Below are 9,087 nucleotides of genomic sequence, written 5' to 3'. Positions count from 1 at the left end.
GGTAGTAGACACTGTTGTTTTGCATTGAATACTACTGCAAACCACAAGTACTTTATTGGGATCTCTGTAGGACCATTTATGTTGTGCAATGATCTACTCCACATGAATAAAGGCATCAAAATTACCTTGATCATTTGATCAAAGGTAGTGTATACTTAGGGACAGTCACAGAAGTTCAGGAACAAAGAAATTTTCATATTATTTTGAACCCAGCGACTGAAATTTAGGACTTCTTAGAACTTTGCAAACACTAATTACCAAAATGCCCTTTCATCCTCTCTCAAAAAAACTTTTTACTTTTATAAAGTGATTAAAAGTATGCCATTCTTAATAACCTAGACAGAAAACAAACAGAACTGTTGGGAGCTGGTATTCTTCTTAGAGTCTGTGCGAGTTACAGATAATGAGTATCTCTAGGCTGACAGCATTTCCCTGAAATATACAGTCATGTCTCTGTAGCAGAGCTGAGTATGGTAACTCACTGTCCTCATGGTCATTCTCTGATTGTCACCAGAGGCCTCATGGACTGCTCAATGAAGATCTTACAATAACAGTGTCCACCCTACAGTGCCGAAACCAGCAGCTGTGCATCTTAGTGGTTGTTGTATGGGCAAAACTTTAAAGGAATAACCTTCCATAGTTAAACTGATCATTACATTACGGATGAGTTGTTGATTCAACATTTTACCAGAAATTTCTGGGAGATGTGGAACCAAATATCTTATTTCTAGATATGCCACAGCATCTCTATCTCCCAGGTACTGACTGATAACTCCGTGGATTTTGCATCTCCTCCTTAAATACTGTGATACAGTGGGGCAAGAAGCCTGCATATAACTGATAAAATTCTTGTCATCTACCTTTAGAATTCTGAGCCTTTTCTCCAGCTACAGATAAAAGTATTCAGGTTTTTTTGAAATCAGACTGAAACATCACAATGAAAATCTGAGACAGATATAAAAATTTAAGGCTTCTTTTTAAAAAATTATTATGTTACCAAACCACATGAAACAGTTCCGCACCAGAGAATAGGTTAGCACACAATGTGTTTTATTATCTTTGCTGATGATAATAAACAAGATCCAGAGAATACAACAAGTGGAAGAATATGTGTGTGCACGTGCATGTGAATGTTTGTGTATGTCTATGTATACAAGTTTTATATCTATGTATCTTCTGCTATGTCATTAAAGATACTTTGAGTATTTAACTTTTTTATTTCCTTCTTTTTTTTCCTGATGAGTCTTATATCTAAATCCCTGTATACATTATTCTGTTTTATGGCTGAAACCAATTTATTTTTTTTTGCTGGTTTGTTTTTTGGTGTTTTTTTTTTTTTTTTTTTTTGTTTTGTTTGGTTGGTTTTTTTAATAGGCAGTATTTCTAATACAAATTCTTTGATCAATTTCACTTTGTGTGGGCAGGTTTCTAAAACAGTTGTTCCTGGAAATCAACCAGAGCTATAATTAATATGTGAGAAATGCCCCAGGATACTTTCTTATTTTTCTGCACTGCAAAAAAAGTGTTTGATAGGGTTTTTTTAAATATTCATGTATCTGCAATCAGAATAGAATGTGAGAACTGGAAAAGAGGCTGCAGTAGTTAATTTTAGGTGAGAAAAAATTAATACAAAAGAAACTTAAACCTAAAAGGGAAAGGAATTTGTAAAGTTTGGGGTTTGAATGTTCTGGGAAAAAGTTTAAAAAAAATCACTTAATTTTTTGGTTAACCATTCTATGTCATTTACTGAGAAAATATGCTGCTAGATGGCCATGAGATATTTCTCACACTATGTAAAATTTACAATGATAAATTTTTAAATTACTATTTAAAGACAGAAATCAAGCAAAATAGTAAAATGTTGAAAAAAATATCTGTAAAGATCCAATTATGTTTGCTCTTTTCCAAGTGTATTGGGTTGACCCTGGCTGGAAAAAAGCCATCCCTGTAGCACCCCCTGCTCCCAAAGCTTGGCCACACAAACGCAATACACCAAGAATGACTACAAGAGATCAGAGACAGCATTTTCACAATCCAGTGACAAATCTCTGGTGCTAAAGCTTAGCTGATATTTTGGAGGAAGATTAAAAAATCCTTCAGTAATCAGTTACAGAGAAATATGCTTTGAGATTGCAATATTTCTATCTTTGAAGGTGTTTCTCAAAAATATCTTCAAAATTAAATTAATCAAACTCTAAATCTGATTCTGAAAGACATATTCTCTTATCAGGTTAAATGTCCATTTAAAATGAGCATAACATCAGCAACACCATCGCTTGGTGTTCTGTTAAGCTTCTGATGTAATTTATATTTTGAGAATGAGTTGAACAAACAATGGTATTTTCAAATTTTTAGTGCACATCTATGACTATTCATAACATTTCATAGCTACTGGAGCTTGAAAATGAATTCTTAGGAAATCCACAGCTTCTGGTAAGGTCTTTGTCATCACAGACAGGAATAAATAAAGACTCAGTAAGTAGGAATTCTTACATAAATTTATTGTCATCTTACCTGCCCATGCATGGCACTCCTGTTCGCATGGGATTGCAGGATGGAGGTAAATACATGTGTATGTATCTATATGACTGTAGCTATATCTTCATCTGGCTACCTATAGCTATATCTCTTGATATGTATATGCACACCCCTCTTTTTCACATTGAGGGTGTTCAAACACTCTAATAGATTACCTGAAACCATTGTGGAGTCTCTGTGGATATGTTTGTAATGTAACTGGACATGGTCCTGGAAAACCTGCTCTGGCTGATCCTACTTGAGAAGGTGACTTGACTGATTTCCAAAGATCCCTTCAGTTTAAACACTTCTTCAAGATTACTCAATCTTGATGCCATAATTTTGCTTCATAGAACAGTTTACTGAAAGCCTCACATCTTATAGTTCTCACTGCTCACTTCTGAACACTCCTTGTTTCCTTATCCTTTTCCAGATTGACTCTGAGGAGAGAGTTCCATTGATTTCCAATGGGATACCTGTGTGCTTTATATCCTATTCATTATCCATCTTACCAAGTTTGCTTTCCTTAATTGCTGCTGTGAAGTGCAGAGTTTTCTTCAGTTTGAGCTGCCTGCAATGATAATTACTATTTATTCTTCCTATGAATTTTTACATGCAAATACTTTAAAGCAATTTACATGGAAATATGTCTTAAACATCAGCTTTTCCAATTTGAAGGTTTCAACCTAGAAGGAAAAAGAGATTAAATAATTTTATAATTTTGGTTATGATGGCAAATATGGTAGCACATCTCTAGAGCATGTCAGGATCTTTTATTTTAAACTATTTATTTGATTTTGTTCATTTCTGCCTCAATAAAAAAGCAGGAAAATCTTAGAAACATAGGGTTAAAGTATTACTTCATTTACATATATTTTATCCTTTTATACTGTATTTTATCCTCATGTCATTGTCCTCAAACCTGCTGAAATTTATGCATCTCAGTTAGTTTCAGAAAGTCTAGACCTGTTTGATTTGATTGTCTACTTATGAAGCAAGGACAGAACAGACTCTGATTAACAAAACTTTGATGCCAAACAAAGCCATCATTATATAAATGAAAAATGTTTCTTGATACCTCAAAGGGGCATTTGTAACATGCCAACAGAAATTTCACACACTAATTGAGGGTAATATGAACCTACAACATGAAAAATTCTTTGCAATCAAAATATACAGGAGGTTAGTACAGGATAATGCTTAGCTTTGAGCTCTTTTGCACTTTTTCCATTCACACAAGGATCACTTTGTGAATATGGTAGAGGCCTCAGCCTTCTTTGCTGAAGTCATTACCCAGGGCCTGTATTGAAGACTAATCATCTCTGAAACTATAGCAGGCAGGATGAATATATTCAAATTGTTGCAAAAAGAGTATAAGCAGCCACATGTATACATTGGCTCTAATGGTGAAATAATGGAATCTTATAATATCCTTTATTCTGTAGAAGTCTTGTTGCCTAATGGACTGATTCTGGTCTGATGCCAAGTGCAATACAGACCTTAACAACAGCTGTGGGAATGCCCCCTACATGATAGAATCGCACTGTAAATTTTATTGTCTTTTCTGTGCTGCAAAAAAAAAGAGCTGTATTTCTTTTTCTAAACCATTTCTAATATCAGTAAATTGGTTTGAATGCCTCCTGTAAAATAATAAAACTTAATCACTTTTATGTGGATTCACTGAAGGGTTGAACAGAAATGCTCAGAATTGGCCATCTTAGCCCCTAATCATCCGCTATAAGGATGATATGGTTGCTAAAAGTTGACAAGTTCAGAGTGGTTGAACAATACCATAGAAAATTCCATGGAGGGTTATTAAACAGACAGTGAAGGTGTCTAGCTGAAGAAATTCCTAAGTACAAATTTTTGAAGGCTGCAGAATATTTTCAAAAAGTATCACTGCTTACTTGTCCTGTTCTTATACTTAATCTTATATATCTTTTATTTACCATGGTCTTGACTGTTCAGCTCAATAGATATTTGGTGAGATCTATTCTAATTTTAGAAAAAAGTTATTGACAGTTTTCAAGAAAATTATTTGTATTGTCCTTATTTTCTTCAAAAAAACCATAAAAGCATTTCAATTGGTGGAAATCTCATGGTATATCTATTTCAAGAAATTCCAGAGAGAACAGGACCTGATTTAGTGAAGTTACTAGCACAAAGCCCTCTCTAGTTTAATTAGTCTTCTACTGTGAATTAAAGCCAAAACTTCGATACTACTCATTAGGAATAACTAAATCTTGGTATACTGGTAGAGTGAATTTTTTTAAATTAGAATTTTCAGATTAGCCATCTGACCTAATTCGTGGTAAGAATTTTACTCTTAAAAGAGCATTTAGAGATTTAAGGTCTATGTCCATACCTAGCATATTAGTTGAAATGATGGTTACCAAGTGTAAAAACTGCAGTGTCTAGGATATCATTAAGCAGAATAAAAACAACATGGCTTCTGCAAAGGAAAATCTCATTTCTTAGTTTTTTTTATTTAAGTTCTTTGAATAGATCTATAAAGTGGTAAATGAAGAAAAAATATTCCACATTAGTTAGTAACACTGCTTAAGAGACTTTGGCATGGTCCTGATTAAGATTCTATAAAATAAGAAATGAAAAGGACCAACTGCATCCCATGGAGCATCAAGAACTGCATTGCTAGCTGGTTGAGGAGGTGATTGTCCCACTCTACATGCCCAGCCTCAGGCATTGTGTGCAGTTTCAGGTGCCTCAGCAGAAGAAGGACATCAAGTTATAGTAATGAGAGCAGGTCAACCAAGATGATGAACAGCCTCAAGAGCAAGACTTACAAAGAGCTGCTGGGGTCGCTTGGTTTGTTCGGCTTGAAGAAGAGGAGGCTGAGGGTGACCTCATTGCAGCCCTCAGGGTGGGCAGGGGCAGAGCAGATGCTGATCTCCTTTCCCAGTGACTAGTAGTAGGAGCCAAAAAAATAGAATGAAGCTCAGGGTGGTTCATATGTGACATAAGGAAAAGGTTTTTCTCTGAGAGGGGTGTCAGCCACTGGAAGAGACTCACCAGTGAAATGGTCATGGCACCGGGTCCGTCAGAGTTCAAGAAGTGTCTGAGTGATGCTCACAGTCATATCTTTTAGTTTTAGGGCAGTTCAGCAAGGAGCAGAGAGCTGGTGATCCTTATAGGTGCACTCCAGCTTGAGATATTCTATGATTCTATGAGAGGAAATAATCTCAAAAGGAATTGTCATGAAGAAAATATTTTCGTGAAGAAGAGGCCAAAGAGCACAATGAAATAACCAGTTAAAACCCAAACCAAAGCAACTAACTGAACACAACAAAGAGTTTATTGCATTCCAACTTTATTGTTCAATGCTGATCAATAGTTTTAAAAAAACTGTAAAACATGACTGGCTCTCTACTTACTGAAGATTGCAGATACTACAAAGTCATTTAAGTCAGGAAAGGTCATACAGATTGAAAGAAATTTTGGACATACTTAATTCAAGTTGTCTATTCATTAACATAATAAATATTTGATCTCACATTGAAAAGGAAATTTCACATTTTTCCATCATCTCAGAGGACTCTAAATTTGTGGAAGAAACTCCTACAGCAGACCTGAAAATTGCTATAGATTCCTTGATGCAGCTGTAGCTGGGAGCCTAACAATAGGTTATGTTACCCTATTAATAGGGCAATTTACTCTGCCATAGGATGAGTTTCTGTAATTAATGATATTATCTCATTTGGGGTGTCCGCAGTGCTGATCACTTATCCCAAAAGAGACCTGGCAGAACTTTGGTTAGTTCCTAGGTTATTGAAAAGTATGAAAAGTGGACTGGAAGTGTTTGCATATAACAAGAAACTGAGCAGTTAGGACTGATCACTGAAGAAACAGAAAACAGACACATGATAAAAGTAGATTATATAAGAAAATAATAAAAAATTAGAAACTCTGTTACTTGCCTCATATTGTAAATACAAAAAACATGATGACATGAAAAAAATTTTTGATTAAGAACTGATTCAAGGAATTTTCCATTCATTAACTGTAAACTCCTGTACTTATTTTCACATGAAATTGCCAAAATCAAAGTACAGAAAGAATTGAAAAAAAGTTTAAAAAATCAATTCATTTAATGGTTGTCAACAACAAATTTGATAAACTATCAACTATCATGGTTGCTAGATATAGGGGAATGATGGATTCACTGAACTTGGAAGTCTCTTTTGCTTTATTTTCCTATCTCATTCTTACCAACAGTCTGGAGTATAAGCCCCTGATATTTACAGTACATATCACCTTCAAATACATAGTAGGTGTAGCATTACCTTTAACCAGCTGAGGGGGACATGCCCCACTTTATGAAAGGAGTAAACTAGGTTACTCCAGAGAATGGAGTTTGATTCCAAATTGTGCCCTACTCATCCCAGAAAACACCAAGGCTATGTAAGATCTAGATATGATACACTGGAAAGCATAAATTTGCAATCATTACCTATTACTTTAGTTTCCTATTAATTTTCAACCTTCTTTCTAACATACAAATTACATTCTCATTTTATAAGGTAGTGATTTAAAGTATTACTCACTAGAAAAAGGACAATTGAGTGCACAAAATAAAGAATAGGTGCTGCATGAGTTGAGACTAGCTGCTCACCTCAAGGCTTTCAACCAAATTTGACTGCAAGGCAAAGTGGGTTTTGCTGTAATATGCCCTGAATCAATGTTTTCATTTAAAAAAGTCACTGAGGATGGGAACTCCTTTTCTCTGTTTACAGTAGCAAATATGGCATGTCCAAAACCATTCCTTGCCCTTGAGGTTAATTGTCACAGTGCAGCTGATAACTCACCCTATAGTCTATTCAACTTATTATTTCCTGGAGTAACTGGCTTGTTGTACCTCTGCTAATTGTCATTGGCCTTGGAACCTGCTTTCTACATATTTTAAGGGTATATGTGTTTCTTTCCTGTTTGTCCCATTCCAGACACCTCTACCTGCATGCAAAGTTTAGAAAGCTCCCCTTTGAAAACCCTGCTCACTGTCACTGCCAACAGACCTCAGAACACCTCTGCATTCCTACTGTTCCAGACATCCACTGGGACCATTGAAAGGGTTTGTTGATAACTGTGAACACCATGATCCACTAGTTCATGCCTGTGCCAGCTTCAAAATCACATCTTCCAAAACAGGGAGTCTACTTGTCTTCTTCAAACAAACAGCTAAGTAAATATTAAACTTTGACAGAACTGTATAGTTGTAAAATTCACAATAGAAAACCTACTTTCAATAAATTCATTAGAAAGTAAACAACAAGCCTACTAAATGCTATCATGACAAGTTTTCATTTCAACTATTTACCATGCTCATTTTAAGTAACTCAGAAAGAGCTTGCATAATGAAAAATGTTAGAAGTCATTAGGGTTTTTTCAATAGTAAGACTAACTGCCTAATTTATTCTCTAGCTGATTAATAATCCCAACAGTGAAAAAACTTCATCAGTTATAACATGATTTTTGAAAGCTTAGCTGAGCTGAATATTATCTCCAGTTTGCCATTGGCAATTCAACTCTCTAAATAAGCAGAACTGGCGTGAATTACTTTTTTTTTAATATATCATAAGACAAAAAATAAACAAATAAATAAACTAAAAGGTGATTTATATTGCACTTGAGAGATTTGACCAATGAATGAGAAGGAAGAACTGAAGTATTTGTACTAATCAGGGAAGAATTGGACTTAACAAACTCAGATAGAGCATTTGCCATTTTCAGTGAGTGACTTTCAAGTCTGTAGTGCTCTTGACTGCATCTTGCTGGATTTTGTGCTTAAAATGTTTTACCAACAGTCCAAGGAGTTGCAAAAGTACAATAAGTTCTTTCCATGGGAGAAAAGGTGCATTTCTTAAGAGTACAGCAGAACTAAAAATAGATTGCTATTTCTCCCGCATGAAATATGCTACTCCATGTAACAGGACTGAATTTATTTCTAGGTACCAAGGTCCTATCAATGCTTGCTCATATCAGCTGTGCCAAGCCTTTATCACAAGTGTAGTTTATAAAAGAAACCCAAAAAATGGTTACCTCTCACTGTCAGATACACTACAAGTAATAATTCTGTTTAAGATTTAATTTGCAATCTAAAATAAATAAGGAAATAATCAACAACTATAGCTTTCATCTATTTATTTTTTGCAATTTTCATCTCACTTTGAGGACTGATCATCTTCTGAGGTATGGCTTCATAGTTATGATTATAAATTCTTTCCTTCTTTTTGCTTCTATACAATTGCTTTTCAGGCTCTATTCAATTTTAAGCTAATAGTGTTGTGCCTTAGGAATACCCATAACAAATAATTTGCCTTTGTTTAGGTCAATGAAAGATTTCATGGATTGTTGACAAATACATGATGCTGGATTGCACATCATTTCAGCATTTTCTATTTTCAGAGAGGAAAGCAATATAGAAGTTCACATCAAATTACAAAAACCAGCAAAATCTGAAGCTTTATATTTTATGTTCCATATTTCAAGTGTTATTGTGAATAGGAGATATTTGGATCTGTTTAAGCAATAGAAATAAGTGAGCTTATATGTATT

At 34.8% G+C, this 9,087-nt stretch overlaps 1 long non-coding RNA gene across 1 annotated transcript in view; it reads right to left on the bottom strand.

Moving 5' to 3' along the window:
• Positions 1 to 2,878: 2,878 nt before the first annotated feature.
• The window catches only part of LOC139600585 (uncharacterized), a 79,000-nt gene continuing 72,791 nt past the window's right edge, over positions 2,879 to 9,087 (bottom strand). The window contains exons 5-7 of the long non-coding RNA XR_011682609.1: positions 5,548 to 5,699; positions 5,322 to 5,440; positions 2,879 to 3,203 (exon numbers count right to left, since the gene is read on the bottom strand). This is a non-coding gene — a long non-coding RNA (uncharacterized lncRNA). The remainder of the gene's footprint in view (positions 3,204 to 5,321; positions 5,441 to 5,547; positions 5,700 to 9,087) is intronic.

Source organism: Agelaius tricolor, unplaced genomic scaffold (assembly GCF_023055355.1).
Source record: "Agelaius tricolor isolate 1412-34295 unplaced genomic scaffold, bAgeTri1.0.p SCAF_2, whole genome shotgun sequence".
In the NCBI taxonomy this organism is placed as follows: Eukaryota; Metazoa; Chordata; class Aves; order Passeriformes; family Icteridae; genus Agelaius; species Agelaius tricolor.
This window is presented reverse-complemented; position numbering and strand designations above follow the sequence as displayed.